The sequence below is a fragment of the Gymnoscopelus braueri genome, assembly GCF_963280865.1.
Source record: "Gymnoscopelus braueri genome assembly, chromosome: 1".
In the NCBI taxonomy this organism is placed as follows: Eukaryota; Metazoa; Chordata; class Actinopteri; order Myctophiformes; family Myctophidae; genus Gymnoscopelus; species Gymnoscopelus braueri.
This window is the reverse complement of record NC_137603.1, coordinates 54,041,549-54,064,102: the sequence shown is the minus strand read 5'-3', so window position 1 is coordinate 54,064,102 and position 22,554 is coordinate 54,041,549.

Genomic DNA, 22,554 nt, shown 5'->3' with positions numbered 1-22,554 from the left:
TCGCGATGCGTGGTGAGCTTGTAGATCAGCTATTTTCCTACAATTGTTACTTTTTATTGACAATGTTCTGCCTGTAATGACAATACCCAACATAAGGAAGTCAGGTTGAATGTGGTTAATCTATCCATGTGTTTACATTAACACTCAAAGAATCACAGTGCTAAACTTAACTAATTTGTAAATGAACACTGAGGATTTTACAGTGTATAAGAGTGTGTGTCAGTCAGGTGATGTTTGAATCATAATATCCTAGTATTCTTTTGTTATGTCATGGTTATGACTGGATCCGGGTGGCATGATGATTGTGTGTTTAGCTTGATGTGAGTAAGGCCATGATGTCATGGGAGATGTAAACAGCATGGCTTCATAACTATGTGATGCAGTGAGTCACTGCACACACACACACACACACACACACACACACACACACACACACCCCACACACACACACACACACACACACACACACACACACACACACACACACACACACACACACACACACACACACACACTCTCTGCTGTTTGGATTTGACTTCCTGCACATGGCTTTCGCATGTCAGTGGACTAATATGGCCTTATTAAGCTATACCCAAAAGCTACAAGCACCCTCCCCCCCTTTTTTTTGCCCAATCAAGAAATATGTTTTAGGGCATTGTAAAAAGCAGGAAATTGTATTTTCACCATGCACTTCCTGTGCTGAAATTTCCACAACAACTTTATATTCCTTCAAAAGGGAAAGAGAGCGAGAGAGAGAGTGGAGAAAAAAACTGAACATGCTGCTAACTCTGCGCTGGGTCATTAGTATTCACACTTCTTTTTACGTTCACTTTCTACCTTTTGTTTTATGGGTTCTCAGCACTTATTTCTCAAGTTACTTTTCAAAATGTACCCTGAGGGGGGAAGCATTTATCTGTAACTAAAAGTTACGCTGCTGCAGCGCAGTGCTGGACTAACTGAACACAGGGGTTTCCAACCTGTTCTATATGCCAAGGACCCCCGAATAGCCATAGCCTCTGGCTGTTGACCCCCTTTTGTGAAATGGCTTAAAACATTTTTTTTTAATGTGTGAAAATACCTTGTAGATCTGCTATTTTCGTAATTGTCGAAATGTTTGACAATAATGACATGCTATTTTTTTCCTCTTTTTTTCTTCTTATATATATATTTTTTAAATGTTTTATAATTTTTTTTCCTTTCCAAATGGACCTCCTGGTTGCACCCCACTTTAAAAACACACACACGCACGCACACACACACACACACACACACACACACACACACACACACACACACACACACACACACACACACACACACACACACACACACACACACACACACACACACACACACACACACGTGATGTATACAGTATACAGGGGCCAGTATTTTAGACTGTTGATTGAAGCAGTTGAAGAGTGAAGCCTGCCAGGCTTCATATAATAGTGTCAGCTTTATCTCCAATAACACAGAGGAGGAGATATTCCAGTAGACGGCGCGAGGAAGACGCCATGCAGTGACGCAGACCCCGCGCCAGCGACACACAGGGTGACAGTGGCAATTGGTCTCCTGAGCACTCTATAGGAGTCATCAGTCATCGAGGCACAGCAGCAAGGCCCATTAATTCACTCCGTGGGAGGAGACTGTCCACCTCCATAGGCCCTTTGAGTTTTATGTGTGATTAATAGGTGGTCTTCCTCGGCCATTTTAGCTTACAGGTGACCAACCTGTGAAATGTCCCCGAAGCGTCTCGTCGGTGACATCAGTGTGCACAATTTTCTCTTTTATTACTTTTGTACATCCAAGGTGTTTAATTCAGTGGTTCTGTTAAAAATGACAAAAAAAATATTCAAACATTTTCAAAGAATTTCACGATTTTTTTTTTTTTATTGGCTGATGAATATATGGCCCCATGGGGGGTCCCCGGACCCCACTTTGAGAACCCCTGCATTAGACCACGGACCACTATAACTCTGAGAGTGTACAAATGGAACCAAATGGACCCTTAAGGCCTGGAGTTCCGATTCTACAAATGTCTTCTAAATCCTATAACAGTTTTCTGAAAAACGTATGTTCTCAAAAAAAAAAGAAAAAAAGATTGTAATGTAAATGTATTTGGGCCGCCGACCCGCATCTCAAAATATTTTGATCCAGGGACCCCCAGAATGAAAGATTTGAGTTAAAAATGTTAGCTTGAAAAATATATGTATTGAAAGATTTGCACACATTTTCAAGATTTTTCAAAAATAGCAGATCTACAAGCTCATAGCGCGGCAATCGGTCCCTCGCTTTTTGTATGTGTGTGTGTGTGTGTGGATCGCCAAACCTGTGGTTACAGGACGGTCTCCCTAAACACAATGCCAGAACACCCTGCCACCTATTATTTCATAACTCCAGCCTCTGCTTGTGTTGATACAGTGGTGCTATGGGGTCCCGGGCAAAGGACATGAGAACATGAGAGAACATGTGCCGGGGGTCTGGAAAACATGACCTCACACACGCGCTCCAGAGCGGAAAGATTCCCAGAGGTCAAAGCACTGTTGTTCCTCAGTGGGGAGGAAGTGCCCAAGGGTCCAGGAGGCCATCGAGTGACCTCACAAGGTGACATATTGAGCAGAGGGGGCAATCTGCTTTAAGACGCCCACCTCTGAGATAACACATACAGTACAGCGGTGCAGCGGCTGGATTAGGAGAGCTGTACAGTATTTAGAAGGATCTGCCTGTGAAGTAAATCATTTCGGTTAAATTGCTTTTTTTTTTTTTTATTGATCACTGATCTGATCACTGAAATCAGATTAGCTGAAAAAAACATAATTATGAAATATTGTTGTGCATAATTATTATATTTCCGAAATTACTTGTACTTGTTCATGCCAGTTTTACATTATTCACTTATCAAGTTCATTCTATTTTAAAACCCTAGTGTCCCTCATTCTCCTGGGAACAAATTGGCAAAAATAGCTCATCCACAAGCTGATCTACAAGTGAGCTTGTACATCGGCTATTTTTTGCCAAATTTTGGTGTAGAGGTGGGGAAAGAAAGAGTAGGGGGCTGAGGATAGATCCCTGCGGTCAACAGAGTACCTACAGTTTTAAGTGATTTCAAACAGTTCAACTGTTGAACCTCAATGCAGCAATACAGTGGAATGTCAGGCTCTCATTGGCATTGCACAGCAGCCCCGACTGTCCATCTCACCGCTCCAATAGGGCTCCCTGTCTCCTCCTGCCTCCTTCTCAAATAAGTCATCCCTTTTTTTTCCTCCCCTTTATCTCTCCCTTAACATCCCTCTCCCCCCCTCCCCTCCTCTCGCCAGCCATTACTCTCCACCTATTCTCGGCGTGGCGGTGGACGCGTTTGTTTCTCTGCGGCTGCTGAGACGACACCACGTGGTCCCCCCACCCCCCCTCGCGCCCCACCCCCTTTTTATAGCTGCCGTGCCGTTTGTTTTATTTATCTGACAGCCGTCCCCTCGCATTGTCCCGGGTTATCAGCGCTCTCCTGCAGATCGCGTTACCGCCTGCGCGAGGCTCTGACCCATCTCAGGGTTCACCTTTAAATCTGATTCTTATCATTACTTCAGTGATAAATAGGCAAGGCTTAGGGGGAGATTACTCTGCTCGTCCCGTTCCCCTTTTTCTCCTTGCACCGGTGCTGCCGGCGGCGATACCCCCCCACCCCCCACCCCACCCCGACAGGCCCGCTGTGCCGACAGCCCCCCGTCTCACTCAGGGAGGAAGGCAAACGCTCAACTCTGTTCCTTTAAAGATTTTGGGGACTTTAGAAAAGAAGGAAGGGAGAAAAAAAGCAAAAAAAAAACAACCCTCTTATTGCCGTTCCCATGCGAATGGTGCCTTATCTCCAGTGGGCGTCCTTTAAAGCCCTCTTCCCACTCTGCTAGGCTCCTCCGAGAGTTAGTCAGCAGCAACACCCCGTCATACTGACAACTGAGCTCCCTCATCGATTTTTCACACGGGTCTTATCTGCGGCAATAGTTTCAGAAAGTTTTGTGTGTGTGTGTGTGTGGAGGGGGGGGGGGGGTCGCTCATGAAAGGGATGTCGTTCCAAATGTAATCTGCCAGCCTACTGTTCCCAGCTCTCTCCGCCGTACACACCTCACCTCTCCCTCACACTGTCTCTCTTCAACGTTCGGGTCTCACTGTGTGCTCTCTTTCACTCTGTCTCCCTGTCTTCATTGCTTCAGTGCTGTTTTAGAGATGGGGGGACCTTAATTCCAGGGTAACCCCACACTTGCATATATCTCTCTCCCTTTTTCCTTTCATAATATATATTAAGGCTAGATCATTATTATTCAAAACATGTGCTGCGTCTCAAATCACAATGTGATTCTGGCACTTGGCTTCTGAGGATTGCAGTGCTTTTCAAAATCACACAGTCGGACCTGCCAGTTAATATGTCTAAGTCTGAAATGTGATTCAATGCATGGGTAGGTGGAGCTTTGCCGTTGTTGCACTCATTCAAATTTCATTCTGTGTGTGTATGTCTGCGTGCATGTGCATCTGTGTGCGGGCCTGTGAATGCTTTGGATAAAGGCACTATACTATATAAATGTACCATTTGCGTGTGTGTGGATGTATTTAGGCTGTTGATTATAGATAAAGAGTGAGGGCCTACAGTACTGTTGCAGTGGTAATGTCCTGTGGGGTCATCTCTTTGTCCAGTTGGTGACACATCGACACTGTGTGTGTGTGTGTGTGTGTGTGTGTGTGTGCGCGCGTGCGCGTTTGTGCACGTGTGTGTTGACTCTGTCAGTGGTCAGTCCGTGTTACCACTTCCTTTGATTGATGGTCACTAACGGCCGACCCCACTGACCACCACTGGGAAATATGGAATTCATTATTTGGCTCCCCATGTGGAGTCAAAGGTTAAACTGGAACAATGATAAAATGGAGGGAATCGTTTGCTCTGGACCCATGGCCGGACTGGAGTGACAGTCCTGCATACGGCCGGGCCAAAGCTCCTATAGCGTTAGCAGCTGGCTCCTCTCACCTATATCATGTGGACAGTTTTTAACAGCAGTAAGCTGAGAGAAGTGCATGACCGGGTGATGGAGGACCCTGGAGTTAGCCCCGGGTCGCAATACCTAACCAGGGTTCACAATCTTTAAGTAAACATTTAGGAGGATGCGTACCTCTGCCATATTCATCATTGTGAGAATTCACAGCTGCTGTCAACGGAACCTGTAAAAGCCTTAGTTTAACATTATTTTGTCTTCACACCGGTGGTCTGTTTTCAGCTGTTATAGCCCATGCTGCAGGTTAGCAGAGGGACACGAGCTGCTTTCTACAGCGCGTCATTTCAGACGTTATATGTTTTTTTTCTCCCCCCAGCTGCATTGCACTTCACTCTTTCTCACTAGTTTATTGATTTATTGTGCCGTTATGTAATAATGATAATGAGGCATTTTGAAGCTCCTCTCAGATTATGTGATTGACCATCACCCATATGAGGCTGACCTCTTGCCCTCATCAGCTTTGCCCTATTTGGCCCAATTATTAGCCAAAATGACGAATTTGATCTCCTTTCAAACGCAGCCCATACAAAAGGTTCCATTCTCTCCCCATCATGTTTGGCCAGTGGGCTAACAAGAGCCGACTGGTGCATTAATGATGATAGATTCCACACCCAGGGACCTCGGAGAACAATCACTCCCAGAATGCCGTGCAAGGAGGGCTGACCCCTTGACCCGTTTCAGGCCACACGGCAAAGGAAATCTATAAGCAGATTTGGGAAGGCAGGGGAGTGGTCAGTGCGGTGGCCGGAGTGGCCCGGTCAGTTAAGCGCTATATAGGAGCGTGTTTGCTGGACAAACACACTCGGGGGGCACACAAGCTCCACACAGCTGGGGGGAATAATCCCATTGAAGCCCTCTCTAATATCCGGAGGCAGTGTAAGTAAAAAAAAAAGAAGAAAAACTGAGACGCTGTAAAATATGCAAATCTTTTTAAAAGCTAATGAAGCACAATCTCATTTCACAACAAGCTGAATTTTGTTCCAAAGAGGCAGAAAAAGACCAGTTGAATTGAGTCCCACGGTGTTGCCCTGTGGGAAACTTGTCATCTTTGAACCCTGGTGTATAGAGGGGTTGCCATGTCCCCTGTACCTCAGCAACCACTCAGCATCTCCCCGTTTGAAAGACATGGGCCTGTTTCCTCCAGAGGGATAAAGTCCTTTTCAGGGCAGGGGAGTCCAGTTCACCACCATACTACTGTACACCGCGTCACCTTATTTACATTTACGAATCCCCCTGCGCTATTAAAAACAGGGAAAAGTACATACACCATCTATAACTATCTTAAACGTCGGAGGAAGGCAGGTGAAGGGAAGCAGTCAGCCATGTATAGGCTAAATATTATTAGATCAAAGTCATATCTACCAGCTTGGGCATCAAGGCGTTCTTAAAGATGATGGTACTGGCCCGGACCGTTGGCGTAGCGGGCACCTAGGCTACAATGTAGCCTGACAGCGCGTCGCGGGTTCGAGTCCTGATCCCGACGGCCTTTGCTGCGTGTCACTCCCCATCTCTCTCTCCCTATTCCCTGTCACCCTACTGTCCTATCAATAATAAAGGCATAAAAAGCCCCCCAAAAAAACAAGATGATGGTACTTTCTGACTAACTTGACCACTTTGCGTCTGTTAGTTGTACGTCTCCAAAGTAAAGCCTGATTTATATTTCATTGTACGACGGTGCGTGAATTAAGCATTTAAGTCAATACATGTAGTGGTAGATTATGTGTGTATGAGGGCGCTGCACTGGAAGGCCATGTGCAACACCTCGCAGACGCCCCTGACAGATCATCCATTCTTTGCCCGGGAGCTGTAATTTGCCCAAAAACACCTGCCTTGACTTAACTATCGGCTGTGGGTCCTGTCGCGTTTTACACCTTACCCAAGTAGGTTGGCAGCCTTTACAAGCTAGGCGATAATCCTATCCTTTATTGCTGCTAAGAAGGCTACCTCTGCTGCCGTCTTCATGAGAAATAAACACCCACACACACGCATGCCTTGGAGCATGAGAGTGTAGCCATAGGGTAATTTTTTCCCCCTCATATCATATTGACATTTTTCACATTTTTGTTCCCAATATTATCATGTTATTTTCTTATTCCAATTAAATAAAGATGTACTTTTATGAAAAGGCATACATATTAATATTAAGATTAATCCAGTGTGTTTCACATCAAAGTCAGTGATGTTAAATATGAGCGAAGCTGAAATACGGTAGTTCCTAGAGTGTGTGTGGGGAACATACTGCAACAGTTGACCTTTAAAGGACCTTTAGTGGCGCAAAATGCAGAACAGTTTAATTTCACAAGTTAATGTGAGTTAACAAGAAGTTAATCCAATGAGACGATGTACTGTATGGCTATTCAGATCATAGATTTCACTCTCCATTGTTACCTCTTCACCTACAGTATAGACACTGAATCTAATCTGACAACAGACCTTCTCTTATATGGGTCCCTGGCACAAAACCTTTTTCATGGCCAAATTTATATATTTTTTTTTACGTGAAAATATTTTAAAAACACTGGCTTAGTCCCTGACCTCTGATACATAGCATCGAGAACTGCATGTGAACCCTTGTTTTTTCAATATAATTTATATACTTCATCATGAGTCACGTCACTTGCTGAAAATAACAGATTTTCAGCTGACAAAGGTGAAGTAAATAATGCTTAATGTATTCGCATTGCGAGTAGTTTTGACATTTTTGAATATGAGACAGACTTTGCTTGTGTTTCAGTTGTGACATGCACTATTATAACAAGCCTAGTATAATGTACTGTAATGACACCCAACATCCAGTGTTTTTAGTTTTTGAAGGGCTAGATATTGATTAATACCCTGGTCCCTGTCCTTATCTAACCATGAGGGGGTGGTGGTTACAGTTTCATGGGAAATCCTAAATGGGGCCTTTCATAAAAAAAAAAAGTCCATGGGTACAAACATCGTGCATTCAAGGACAAATTGTTTTCCATGAAAAACTGATAAAACGACCTGTTCATCGCTGAGCAAACTTGAGTCATTATTTACATTCAGAAAAAAATACAGTTTTCAGGACATGGTCTGTGTGTGTGTGGGTGTGGGTGGTGGGGGTGTTAGAATCAGCCTATCGTTGTCCGGGGCATTTGGCAGTCTCTATCCCGTCTAGATGTTGAGAGCTTATCCCCTTTGTCCTCGACCCGACTCTTACAGTTTATTAACCTTACTGGTAGATTATTTCATAGCCACCAAGGTTGCTGCTGCGCACCAGATCAAATAAGGACGAGGTGGTCTGCTGAGAGCAAATAACCAGAATGTCTGGTCACCTCTTTCCCCGATGACCACATGCATAGAATTATGGAACTCTGGGCAATGGCACCCACACAGCGAGGAGTTTCTTTGTCACGTCAAGGAGGAATAATGATGAAAATGATTAAATGCCTCATTAAACCAGGCCGGCCCGGATGACTAAGAACGTGTTCATATTTACAGGAACAGCCTGGTGAGAGGATTTTGCACATACGTGTAGAGTCACACGCACTGGCACAGCAGCCTGCTGTTGCCACTGGAGCAGCTGGAGTTTATGTGCCTTGCTCAATGGCATTCTGAAACTTGCTATTGGAGAGATGTTTGTTGTATGTTGTTGCGCCCTTATGGTTAGTCACTTAAACCCTATATACTGTACATTGAATGGTGTCCCCAGGGGTCTACTTGGTCCCCTACCTTTTTTCCCTCTACACCAAGTCTATTCATGGAAAATAGCCAACCTACAGGCTCACAATGTGCTCCGTTGCAACGAGTTGTGAACTTGTAGATCGTCTGTTTTTGGCAACCGTTCGCCTATTTTCATTGAAATTCGTGGGTCTTTTATGACAGACCCATGAATTGGGACACTTGCGTTCATGTGGTTAAATTTGCATCCGCGTTCTTTTTTGAATAATCTACAGTAAGCTTCTGATGACTGTGTTCAGCTTCCAGGAAATCCCATGCATGTGTCATGCAGACGTATGGATATTATGACCCCTGCGTCATAATCGCAGTGACTCGTGAAAATATGATTTAATACGAGCGTGTTTCACGCGTCCCGCCGTGAGTCACACGGCCGACATTCTCAGACGTCCCCTCTCTCAGCGATTTGAGTGAGTCGCACAACGTGTCGGTGAGAACAGGCGGCCGAGAGTGTTTAGAAGAACAGACACATCCCCCCCCCCCCCGTTGTTGTTCACTTTGCTAGGTTCTTTGTTATTCATTGCCAAATGTGGATCCATACTATCTTGTTCCTATCAATGTCAGATAGCAAAGCCCCGCCGTCCGTTCAGCGATATGGCATTCCTGCTGGGAAGGGGCTTAGCGATTAAAGCGGACAGGTGTTCTCGGTCCTCTGAGAAATAAAGAAAGGGAGCCATCGATGGCAACACGTGGCCGCCATGGAGGAACATCCATAAAATAGATCATGGGCGAGGAGAGAAAATGGATAAGGGCTCCAGGCGAGAAAGATTCAATCCATAGAGCAGGAATCTTTGACAGGACTGGATGTTAAAAAGCTGAAGGCCACTTGGTGTGGGAAATGTGAATGTGTGTGCTCTCAATGCACTCGTCATTCTCTTAACACGTTAACAACACACTGTTCTATTTCTTATTCGCGTATGGATAATCTTACTCCAGTAGGAGAAATCTAAATGATAAATCCAAAAATATGATCAAATAAATTACACGTCTTACATGCCCATTACATGTAAGACCTTTTCTTACAAAATGGTTTCTTGAAATCAGTTTGTTTTCCCCTCATTTTGGACAATGTTACAAATGAATTTCATCTGTCTCTGTTCAGATTTTTTTTTCTTTCTCCCCCCAAAATGGACGTGGCATTTTAGAATCAAACCCTTTAAGTGTGAGCTGAAAACTAACACGTAATAAAATAAATGAGTTGTCCCAAACTGAACACACAGTTGTGAAGGAAATGACATATCTTCAGTGCATGGATATGAAGCCTGATTTAGACTTTAAGTTGTGCGCCCTGTGCTGCGCTCCAAAATTAGCAGATCTACAAGTTCACAACGCGTCGCACAGCTTGTAGATTTTCAGTGCGCAACAACACAACCAAGTATATAAATCAGGCATGTCTCAATCTCAGCCACCTCTGTAGCAGTGTTGATTTTGACGGCAACTTTTGATTCAGTTTTTTTTTTGTCTTTTGAATCAAATTCCATTTAGTTTTAGTTATATTTAAGTCATCTGAAATGTTTTACTGTTAGTCTAGTTTTAGTTGACTAAATATTATAGATTATTCGACTAAATCTACAGTTGATTTAGTCCAGTAAAATGTTTTTTGGCGGTGTCTTGATGGTGTCGTAATGGCTAATTTTACACTTGGTTGCATGCTAAAAATAGCCGATCTACAAGCTCACAACGCGTCGCGCTGCGACATGTTGTGAGCTTGTAGATCGGCTATTTTCAGAGTGCAACACCCGATTGCAACCAAGGACTTGTCCGTTAGTTCTACTGGATCTCTTCTCCACCAGTCATTTTAGTCTAGTTTTTATTTGTTGACAAATTTATATTTAGTCTTAGGTTTAGTCATCATAGCTAAGTTTTTATCTAGTTTTTGTCAATAAAAAAAGGTAGTCGACTAAACATTTTCGTCATAGTTTTAGTCGACGAAATCAACACTCTCTGTAGCAGCAGCAGCATACGAGACAGACAGTATAGCACGTGGTGAAGCAGCCACTGTCTGCACTGCATTAGTATGCAGCCATATGATTCTTGGCAGCCGCGTCCCGCCGGGGCGCAGATTGAATCAACAATGTTTCTGTGTAATTTCATCATATTACACTATGTCAACCTGACAGCGGAGAGGCGGTGTCGTCGTGGGAAAGCTAATTGGATCCGCTGGCTGAGTGCGGCGGCTCCGCAGCCACCGTAGGGCTCTCTGTCAGTGCGGCGGTGATGGGCCCCGCACGTCATGCTGGCCCCCGTAGCGTGTGTCAGGAGCGAGGGAAGGAGAGGCCCACACCCCCCTCGCCCCCCCCTACCCGCAGATATCATACGAATGGTGAATTTGTCACCCTCGCTTCATACCACAAGTCGCCACAAGTGCATTTGATGAATGCTCAGTTTGTGTGACTTTGACGTTTTAGCACACAGTCAAACCACGTATTAGGATTTGAGTCGAGCTGCCAAAGCGAGATTATTTGTTTTGTTCCCCTTTTGGGATATTGTGACAGTGATGTTAACATTGGCAAACTACCCCATAGTAATAAAAACAAGACGGACGTCTATTCTGAATGGACTGAGCATGGATTGAATGGAATGCACTGAAACATATATTGACCCTACTTTGATTCGACCACAGGTGTTCTTTTTTAAATTATTATTATTAGAGGAATGCTATAGTAATGTAATAATTAATATAACTTGATTGAAAAATGTATTTTCACGCGACTGTCAAGTGGCAGAGGAGTTGCAGTTCCTCAGCAGATAAGTAAAGTCTTTTTGACGGGGGGAGGTGGGTGGTGGGTGAGGGCTCAACAGTGGACCAATTTTTGGTGCATTTTGCACACTGTCAGAGTTAAATGAACACTCACAGACTTCAGTGTGAAGGCAGGGGTGAATACTGCTCCTGGGCAGAACTAAAGAGTGATTTACTGTATTCAGTCTTTTCACTGACAAACAGCCTGAACAGAAAGAGGAAGAAACGTCGCTGAAGTTTTCCCAAGCATTGCTCAGATTCATTATGTGCATAACTTACTTAATAGCATTCCTTCCTTGTACACTTCACGCCATGCCTACCCACCATGCATTGCACTGGCTTTATATGCTCCCGGGTGCAGAGGAGAGGAGAGGCTTTGGATCCGGGAGGGGTTGTCATGGGGGTGGTGTGTGTGTGTGTGTGTGTGTGTGTGCGTGTGCGGGTGCGGTGTAAAACTTTTTTTTTTTCTCTTCTGACAGTTTTTACTTACTTTCTATATGCTATTTCTTTATATGAATAGCACACAGGAGCTGCTGCTAGTGCAAAGTAGGAAATTCACATTACAAGAACTTAAGATGCAATGGAACATATTGTTTTGGGGAAAATAAAAGTTTGCGGTGAGAAAGATTCTTTTTTCTTTTTCCTTTTTTGTAATAAAGAGTCTCCACAGCAAACGGAGCTGATTAATTCAGCCCTCCACCTCCTGAAAATGATTCCCCCCGCACAGCAACAAGAGCACTTGGGCATGTTTAGCGCAAATGTAATTACGGCCTCGGTAAGCGGCCAGCTTCTTAAAGAGCCCCTTCTCCTTGTCTCCCTCACTTCAATACCTGATGATGTCATGGCCCTTTGTGGGGTCACAGAAACTCTTCAAATCAACTGCCACTCATGACCTTTTCTTTCTACGCTTTCCCCATTTCTTTTTCTTTTTTCCTCCTCTCTTTTTCTTTCTGTCTCTTTCTTTCTTGCTTCATAACCGAGGTCCCTTTTATTGGTTGATCAGGCATCCACGCCACCACCGCCACCCCCCCCACCCCACCCCTTTTCCTCTTTCCATTGGCTCTCTCTTATAAGAAATGCATGCCCCCTGTTTAAATGTATTGATAGTGCTTCGTAGACGTCCCGGGCCTTTTGTCCCCACTGGGGCTAGCTGAATTCTAAAAAGTTCCAGAACACAGGAGGAAAAGGACGGCTTGCATGCGCCATTGTGCCAACACCGCCCGCTTTCTAAACATATTTGACTGGAGACATATTGCAGTTTGGGACCAGAGCGATGCCGCTTTGAGAATTTCAACCATTTTACTGCCACCCTCAATGGCAGGAAGGAATGTAATCTGGCAAACAAATGTTGTGACAGACAGCTTGTCTGGAACGTTTTATGGGCTGTCTGCGCTGTCGGTGGATGGCTGCACCAGAACCCCTCAAACACTTACTAGCGCATGTATGAGGAATGTGCAGTTTCATTTATCTCATTTTAGTTTAGCTTGTTTTCTTTTTTTTTCCTTCTTTTTTTACCACATAAACTCTAGCATCCCTGTTCTGGGTGGCGAACATTCAGCGAAAAATAGCTGATCTGTACGCTCACAACTTTGTCCCAACGGGGGCAGGCTACCTTGCTTATGATGAGTTGTTGCTATGCACCACTGCATCCTTAAACAACTCCAATTCTTGTTACTTGTCATGCAACCTCTTTGGACAACAAAGAGTAAATGAAACTAGGCATCTAGGCTGTCTCCTCACTGAGGACATTTTAGCAGTATGCATACAGAATATCCTAATGGTTGTCAGAGAGAGAGAGAGAGAGGGGGGGGGGGTGTTAATTTGCCCTCTGTCCTGATTTTCTTTACTCTCCACAACCCCACCCCCTTCATCTCTCTTGTCCAAGTGATTACAGCACACTTAAATGCCTAATTGGCCTTACTCCTTATTAGCGATACAATTATACAGGCCCTGCATGGGATTCTCATGTGTGCAGTCATGTGTGGAGAAGAGACACTATTCAGCCCTATCCATAATTCAAACCATAGTTATTTGTCCGCGGGAAAAGGCCCAGGTCTCTTTGTGCTGTGCTGTGCCGTGCTGTGCCGTGCTGTGCCGTGCTGTGCCGTGCTGTGCCGTGCTGTGCTGTGGTTCCTATCGTGGGTCGCAGGGACTCTTTGCTATGCTTTCTTTTTCACTACATCACTCTCGTTCTGAATTTATGGATAACCCACACTGCTTCAGGATTCATAGCCTATTGCTATTTATTTATGTATTGTTATTAATAACAATAGAAATAATAATACTACTTTTAGTAGTTGTAGTATTATTAGTATTATTATTATACTGAAATTGAACACGCTTTTAGTTTCAAACTTATTTTCCTTTGCTAATCATATCACAGGACCTGTTGCATTCCGCTCCGCTGTCAGCTTGTTGATCTTTTTTCAGCAAAGGGATTTGGTGTAGAGGGCAAAAGAGGAGGAGACCAAGTATAATAGACCCTTGGGGGACACCGGTCCAACTGAAGTATATAGGTTTTAAGTGGTTAAACCTCACTTATCCCCTGTGTTTTGTGTTCTGTGTTTGGGTTCACAAATCTGCACCACTGCGAGGTCCATAATCAGACAATTATGGACCTTGCAGACTCTGTGACCATCTCTGCTCTTGGGCCAGCATAGACAAACTCTCCAAGGAGTCGTGGAAACACAACGTGGCCTCTCAGCCAGCATCACCCAGACTGGGAACCAACTGGACCTCGTCTCTTCCTACCAGTCTTCTCCTAGAGCCCAGCCTAGCCCTCCTGCTTCCATACCTCCTCTGAACCAGCTAGTTCCCCAGCCCAGAGAGACGATAAGTCAAAAGCGAACGCATTAGCATGGGCTAGTGGCATTGCAGTGGAACCTTTAGCCCCATTCCCCTTGATGCTAATGTATAATGCATTAATGGGAAGTTCCTCACCCAAGTCTGTCTGATCATAGAGCGTGGACAGGTGAGGAAGACTCAGAGAAGATCCAGGTGGCAGTGGCAGACTTGGCCCAGACCATTGTCCCTCAAACTCCACTGGTTCCATGTCTTTGCCAACCCTTACTGCCAGTTCATCCAGGTCTACAGTCGTGTTGTCATGCCTCTCATCAGGCTCACCTCATCTGTCTCCCCTTTTTGCCTTCTCATAGCTAACGAGGTAAATCCACACCTATCCTCACCCAGCCAGAGCCTTCTCCAGCCGTTTGTGGTGGAGATCCATGACTCAGATACAGTGGTATCCATCCCTGTGCAAATCGTCTCTTGTGGACTTCCCCAGCTGAAAGGCAATACAACATGTGAAACTGGGGTCTTCTGGCTGTTAAAAGCTCGCCTTGGAGGAATGGCGGCATTGGCTGGAGGGGTCAGAACACCTAGTTTGTTGAGTGGACAGACCATTAGAACCTCATTCAGACCGCCAAACGCCGTCAAACCTGTTGGACTTTTGTTCCTCGGCCGCTTCAGTTTCACACTCACCATCCTTCCTGGCTCCATGCAGAAATCTCAAATCCGACGTCCTCTCTCGTCAACATGTCCCCGAAAGAGCTCCCGCTGACACAGACATCATCCTTCCCTCTTATTGTGTGGTGGCTGTTGTGACTTGGGAGACTGATTCCATCATCAGAGAAGTCCAGCACACACAAGCAGATCCAAGTAACGGTCCTCCTCCTAACCGTCTCTTTGTGCCTGATTATAGTTTGCTTGCCATCTTACTGTAGAACCAGCCTTCCCTGGTCCATCACCTTGTGTTTCTATGTTTCCCTCCCCTTCTGTGTCTTGTGTGTGTGTGTGTGTGTGTGTGTGTGTGTGTGTGTGTGGTCCTGTGCTCCCCTCAGCCAACACACCTGCCATCCATCAGCTCATCAACACTCCTGTATATAAACCCCAGCTCTCCATTTACCACAGTTAGATGATTCGTTCTTCGTGTTTGTTTGCTAGATTGTTACTAGCGGTCTTTCCTTGGACTCTGGATAATTTCTTGTCTGCCTGCTAACGTGCCTACTAACCTGCTCGCCTGTCAGTCTGCCTTCAATTCAAGCAACACCATAAGGTGCCATGCTGTTATTCTGACAATCCGTTGGTCCTAAGTACCATTGCTATACGACTGTGCACATTATATCATACCTAACCATAACCTTAACCTTCACCTCACAAAAAAATCTCACACACGTTTGTCGGACTATTGGGGCATCGGATTAATCAAACCCCACCATAAACCACTCCAGGGGCGCCGATTTATATCTGCGCTATTGGGTGTGCAACGCACGCGCGTTCGTGCATGCGCGGCCAGCCCGCGTGCGCGAAGATTTGCGTTTTTTTTTTTTTACCTTTTAGTTTTTTTTTTTTTTTACTTTAAAGCGGTTAATTCGGTTAATTTGGTTCAAAGAATTTACTCCATGAAGTGCAGATGTCGGAGGTTATTTATTTATCTTTTTTTGTGATGAGTTTGTGATGGGTGCTCGTCATTTCTCCTGGGTGCTTTAGCCCCGAGGCACCCACAGTATCGGCGCCCTTGAACCACTCATCCTCTAGCCAATTTGCAAGCTCGCAACACGTCCCGACAACGAAGTAAATATGGTTTAAATGGTTAAACCTGACTTCATCCTCTGTGTCTGTGTCTGCATTTGGGTTCACACTGAACCCATAATACACTTTAGACATGTATCTATGTATGTCCAGTTTCATATTTTGAGAGTGCCTACTCACTCAGGGGTCTTCAACGTTTTCAGGCCAGGGACCCCCAAACTGATGGGGAGATGGAGCAGGGACCCCCTACCTCAGGGATATTCAACTAGATTAGGCAGGGGGCCACAATTGTAAAATGACTTGAAGTCAGGGGCCACAAGACCGTGATAACAAAACCTTTTGTTGTGTGCTATAGGTCCGATAGGACACAATAATGGACACATTATGTCCATTATGGTAACTTAGGGCCTGCTTCATACTGCATTCATGCATTTTGATGTTTGATAGGAACATTTCTGTGTCAGTTCTTGGTGCACAGGCTAAGATTTTGATATGAAGAAAATAGTAAGTAGATATTTCAGTGTGTTCTGTGCACGGGTCCCTGACATAGAAGTGTCTCATATTAATGAACGTTTTTTTCATTAGTTTTGAGCACCCAGGTGATAAGAGCACAAGCTCTTATGATGTTTTTGAAGTGGATGAAGATGGAGAAGATGGAAGCTGGACAAAATCCACACAAAACTAATCAACATAAAGGAGCACAACAGGGGTTTTGAGTGCAGTTCATCCATCACGGACCATTCATTTGTAACTATATCTGAGTTTAGAGTGGATGTTGTTAATAACACCTTGTGCTCATATGATGAGCACAAGCTCATCATATTACCCGGGTGCTCAAAACTAATTAAAAAACCTTTCATTCATATGAGACGCTTCCATGACAACCAAAATTCAAAATGTTCATCTTGTACAACCAACATGCATTTAATTTTACATTGGAACATGGAATATGTTCCAGGGACCACAAGAAAGCTCCGCTGGGGCCGGATTTGGCCCGCGGGCCACCGTTGAATAACACTGCCCTACCTCGTAGGGTGGGGGGGCTACAACATATATTGTATAATTATGTATAAAATTGTGTTTCATATGTATAAACATACCATGTTATTGTGCATTCAATACTAAGCTATTAACATAATACAGATTCATATATTCATGCTGTTATTTTAAACATACATGTACAAGGTACAGTGAGTAGGGTGTCCGTACCAATGCCATTTATAAACATACCTTGTTATTTACAGAGAACCAATGTCAATACTATCAACAATCTGTCAATTGCACAATAATCATGTATAGAAGCTATTCAAAATGGGCAGAATCATGATTTATTTTAAACATAAATATTTAAAGACAAATGGACATTTTTGAAAAAATTAAAAAATGTTTCTTTTTTTAAATCTAATCTAACAACAATTTCGCGGACCCCCTGCAGTACCTCCACGGACCCCCTAGGGGTCACGGACCCCCTGTTGAAGACCTCTACTGTATTCTAATTTTCATTGTCGTGTGCATTCTTTTTTTTTGTTGCTTTTTCCGACTTTATAGATAGATACAGTAGACTGAGAGGAAATGGGGAGAGAGAGATGGGGAGTGACACGCAGCAAAGGTCGCCGGGTCCGGGATTCGAACCCGCAACATGCTGTCAGCCTAGGTGCCCGGACCGCTACGCCAGCCGCCCGGGCGGTGCCTTGTGCACTTCTGTTGCTAAACCTTTGTTCCTTCCTTTTTTCGTTTTTGTTCTATTGTTTTATCTACTGTATATCTTATCCCTGGCTGCTCAAGCAGCTCAATGTGCCCTCAGGGATCAATAAAGTTTTATCTTTAGAAGAGCCATCTTGCCACCCAGGAGCCAAACATAAGCGAGACCCTCTCCCTGTAGCGTAGCGGCCACTCTGGCGTTGGCAGCATGTCAAGTTTATTGTGGAACTCTTTTTTTTTAATGTTCTGCCTGGGTGGATTGCTGTAGCCACTTTACAAAGTTATCTTTTTTTTCTGAAATGAATTTATTGGCTCCCAAGTTCCATGAGCATGTGTTTGCAAAAAGAAAAACATACTTTTTTTTAAATTCATCATTCAGTATTATAACTATACTGGATTTTGTCTTGGTGCCATTGATAAAAGAAAAAACATAATGGGCAACTTTAACCACATGGAAACAAGCCCCCCGGACTTTTTTTTGTGTTTAGCCTTAATGTCTGACTGTGCTGTTTACATTTTTTTTGTGACTATTATTAAGTATTCAATCAATCAAAGTTGAACCCTATAGTGTCCCTATTCTGGGCATGTCATAATAGGCCGAAATAGCAGATCTACAAGCTCACAATACATTGAAATGTGACATGATGTACTGTAAGCTTGTTTGGTGTAGAGGGGGAAAAGGAGGATGGACCTGGGGGACCCCCGTTTAAAAAGTATATAGGGCTTAACCCATTCAATCTGGGAACGCATCTGAGTTATTTTAGATTGGCGCTATAACCATTATTTTATACTTTGGCTATTTTTAAAAAAATCGTGAAAATGTGTGCAAATCTTTGAATGTATATATTTTTAAAGTGAACATTTGTGACTCAAATCTTTGCTTCTGGGCGTCCCTGGAACTAAATATTTTGAGATGGGGGGGTCGGCTTGACATGAAAAAGTTTGAGCACTGATATAGCAACATAACGTTTTTCAGAAAACTGTTAGGAAGACATTTGTAGATGCGTTCCCAGATTGAATGGGTTAAATGAAGAGATGCAGTGTGTTTCACACACTGACTGGGAGTAGTGCGTGCGTGTGTGTGTGTGTGTGTGTGTGTGTGTGTGAAAAGCCAGTACTTTGCCTGCTGACCTAATTATAATCATTGTGACACGGGCCACTTCCATGGGCCCCTCCCAGAGAAGGGGAGCCATCAGGGGGTGACAGCAGGAGGTCTATCTGATCTGAGCGCAGCGCAGCTCCTTCAACTTTTAGCACTTTGCTCTAAAGGCCAGTCCAGATTATGGTCTCTGTCTGGGCAGAAACCTCTTATCTCCATATTTTAACTTTTTGTGTTTTTTTTCCTAAATTAACACCCTACTTGATCATACTACAGCGTCACACAAAAGCGTCAAAAGTAGCAGATCTGCAAGCTCGAAACGCCACTTTCAGGATTCAAATTTTGAATTTGAATCCTGAAAAGCAGTGGTGGAAAGTAACTGATTACAAGTACTCAAGTACTGTACTTAAGTACAATTTTGAGGTATTTGTACTTTACTTGAGTATTTCCAATTTCCAATACTTTTACTTCTACTCCACTACATCTCAGAGGCAATTTTTTACTTTTACACTACAATTATTTGAAAACTTGAGTTACTAGTTGTAGATTTTGATTATTATTACAAAACATACATTAACCACTTAAGCCATATACATTTCGGCCATTGGAAAATAGCAGATCTACAAGCTCACAATGCGTCGCACCGCGACGCATTGTGAGCTTGTAGATCGGCTATTTTCAAAAGATCTTCATACATTTGAAGACTTGAAATGGGACATTCTGCATAATGAGTACTTTTACTTCTCGTACTTTAAGTACATTTTGATGCCAATACTTTTAACTATAGTACATTTTGAATTCCGGACTTTTACTTGTAACAGAGTATTTCTACCATGCGGTATCGATACTTTTACCTAAGTTAAACATTCGAGTACTTTTTCCACCACTGCTGAAAAGTAACCGTTTGGGACATATGAGCTTTCCCCTCCGACAGAGAGACGATATATATAAGAGACACGCCACGCCGCGGCTGGTCCCATGCCCGACTATAATAAGGCAGGTTCTGATAGCATCTAATGACAAGGCAGGCACCCAGGTTTCCTGATACCGTTATCAGAAGTGGGCCTCATCAGTCAGTCAGGACAGGACGGGTCTGCTGCACACCGTGACAGACAGACAGGGGGGATGTGTGTGTGTGTGTGTGTGTGTGTGTGTGTGTGTGTGTGTGCATGATGACAGGAGAGAGGGGCCGTGATGAGAGGCCTCTGCCCAGGAGGAGGGCGGGACCAGAAGAGGGGTGGACGACGGGACGGGACGAGACGGGGCGGATGGATGGATGCAGGGATGGGATGTCCCCAGACTGGAAGTGCTGTAGGAAGGGGGAGGATCTGTGGTCCGTAATGAGCCTGCCCACCTCCACCCACCCATCAACAACTCCCTCTGTACCTCTGTGTCAACCAGTCTCTCAAGACGGACACACTTGTCGGCTCACACGATCTTCAAATGCTGTGCATTGGAATCACTGAAAGTCCACAGAAACCCCCCCCCCCCCCCCCACACACACACACACACACACACACACACACACACACACACACTTCTGTTTCGCCTTTGCAGTCGCGTAAATATGTCCTAAACCAAATTAGTCGAAGCCTATCTAAGTATCTTCCTGCTTAGCAGAAATGGAAATGGCAAAAACTTTTTTTTTTAAAGATATCTTAAAATATATATATATATTATATTTATATAACAGAAATGACAAACATTTGACAGCTTCCTTTCCTGTGCAAAACCTTTTACAAGGTGGAATCACAGACTCTTTTTAGAGTTGTCTGATTCGAGAGACTAAAGCCTGATTTATATACTTCAGTTGCACACTGGTGATGCCTGCGGTAAATAGCAGATATACAAGCTCACAACACGTCACATTCGTGACGTGTTGTGAGCTTGTAGATCTGCTATTTTACTGAGCACGACACCGGCACGCAACGAAGTATAAATCAGGCTTAATGAGGAAGAAATGTTCTTCCCCAAGGGTGTGAGTATGTGTGTGTGGGTTGGTTGGGGGGGGGGGGGTACGGGGCAGAGAGCAGAGGAGCCACCCTCCTCTGTCACTTGTCATGCTCTGTCTCTGATGCTGTCACCTGTCCTGTCCCTCCTCCCTCTTCCTCCCTCCAGCCACAGACTCCTGTTTGATCACATCACTTCTTTGTGACTGATTTATTCTCCGTCGTGTGACGTGTCGCTCATCGAAAATGGCCGATCTACAAGCACACATCAGCTTCTGAGCGTGTAGATCTACTATTTTCGTGTGTGTGTGTGTGTGTGTGACATCGTCATACATCGGAGCATAAATTAGAAATAAATGTGGTCTTGATGAATGTCTGTGCTTTTATAGATTCACAACTTGCTTTAGGCACATAATACAGAAAACGGATAAACTGCAGAATTTTTCCTGTCAGGGAAATGCCCTCAATTTATTTACAAAAAATAATAATTTGCATTTATAAATTTTTACACAACAGGTGTCCTTTTGTTTTATGAAATCACAGGCAATGGGGCAAGGAGAAACAAGAACACATTATACACACATGAATGGTTACAATAAATTGGCTAACTTTATAATCCGGTAATCTTTTTTTTTTTTTTTTTGGACCATACAGCATCCTAAACAACGTGCTTTTCTCGCTCAAGCACAGGAAGTCTCCGGCCGCGCTGAATGAACTCTCGAGCACCGTGGAGGAAGGGGGCCCGAGTTTACGCTCTTACGGATTAACATGTTTGGAAATTCTACCCCTCTCCATCTGACATCTTTGTGCAAGAAGAAAAGGGGAGAAGCTTTGACAACGACATTTTTCACATGATCGGCCGGGAGAGAGAAAAGTGGAGCCCTTTTGAAAGGCAGTGAAGCCCAGGAAAATTGTTTGTTGACCACACAACAACCGTCGTCTTGCGGCTGTCAGGCCTGCCTCTGGCATGAGGAATTCCTTTGGGAGACAGATTAATAGTTCATTTTCATGGCAGTTGCCCCCGAGAGACAGAGAGCGACACACACACTGACTGAGAGAGAGAGAGACAGACAGAGAGACAGAAATGGAGACAGAGTGAGAGGGGCAAAGAAAAGCACAAAAAAAGTGTTTTATTTTTTTTACTATCTACTTGAGCACATGAACATGGCGGGGGGGGGGGACGACGACATTTGGTGAAAAAGCTCACAATGTGCCACGTTGACGACCCGAAAATATCAGGACAAATATTTATGGGTTGCAAGTAAATACCCCTTTATTTTTTGTTAAATACATTTTTAATTATTATTATTTCAAAAGATATTTTTTTAAATCCCCCCCAATAATTAAAAACGAATTCGAACGTTTTTCAAAATAATTCCATAATTCTTTTAAAATCCATTAATTTGAGGGAAAATACTTTTAAGGAGTAGTGAAAATAGCAGATCTACAAGAGCTTGTAGATCGGCTATTTTCACTAGTTTCGGTCCCAGGGAGACATCACATTTCCCTTTGGGGTCTTGAGCTCAAAAGTCAGGGAGTCACTAGCATAGACCCCTGGGGGACTCCGATCAAAGTACACTGTGTAGGGTATAAGACAGTGTTTAATATTCTAACAAATGTTCTTTAACACCTGAAAAAGTGTTGCCTTGGTGTGTAGTTTAGCTGTTAATGCAAATGCTTTGTTTTCAGATAAAGACCAGTCTGCGTTTCCGCAGGGTTGGTTACTTCATAATGGTGTTTTTTTGTTTTTCCAACATGACTGGAAAAAATGTCATCTGGAATGCAGTCTCCTCCCAT